We start from the raw sequence: 960 nt of genomic DNA on the forward strand, positions 1-960 counted from the left end.
TTACTAATTTTTGTCCAGCACGTGCAATTCTTAGCTGTCTCATTATATCTTATCAAGTTAGTCTGTTGAAGAAGGGAGTTACACACACTGAGAACAGATGAGTTCAAACCAGAGCTGCAGTCACACAGCCTCCATGAGCTATTTACCCACGAGACAGTCACAAGCCCTGCATGGCCGCTAAGCTGAAGCTGATTGGTGCTCACAAGAATTAGCAATGATAAATGGACCACACTTGCATGGGCAAATGAACTTTAGCTATGTCTATTTCCCTTGCTTTTTCAGCCAATAAATTTTAACTCCTTAGGGGTTCTGAAACCCCGAACCGTGACACCTGAGTGTCTCTCATGCCCAGAGGTCTTCTCAAAGCTCTCTTTTCTTGCTCTTTTTACTAATCGATAAACACTGGTGTCTTGCCTTTCCTCCCCTATGTATAAGTCTGACTTTTCAATCTTGACAGGAGGGACTCAAGAGGCCTTTCCTGAGACCTGGGAGGGAAGCCCCGTGGCCCATCCCTCTGATTCCTGGTGGGTGGAGCAATGAGCTGCAGCTGGCGCACCCAGGCTGTTTGCCTGTATTGCTAGAGGGTGGGGCTGGACTGTGGGTCCCTGGGGCCCTCTCTTGTCTAGTGACAGAAACTTTGCTACTTAAAAAAGTGGACTATCAGTGCATTGAACTGATAGTCATGAATTCTGTGTCATGAATTAATTCATGAATTCTGTGTAAATCTATATGATCATTTTATTCTGGATAGAAATTTTAAATGATTATATAAGTAAACATCGGTTTTTTAATCACTCAATATATTTATTACACACATAGGAGATGATGCATATTTATATTCTTGTGTTGGGAGTTGTATTTCTTTTAAAGATTTATTTATTTATGCATACAGAACTGGGGTATAGGCAGAGGTGCAGGGGCGGTGAGAGGATTCACCAGAGACAGAGTGGGGAGCAGAAC

The sequence above is a fragment of the Condylura cristata genome, unplaced genomic scaffold, assembly GCF_000260355.1.
Source record: "Condylura cristata isolate star-nosed mole 26May11 unplaced genomic scaffold, ConCri1.0 scaffold00007, whole genome shotgun sequence".
Lineage (NCBI taxonomy): Eukaryota > Metazoa > Chordata > Mammalia > Eulipotyphla > Talpidae > Condylura > Condylura cristata.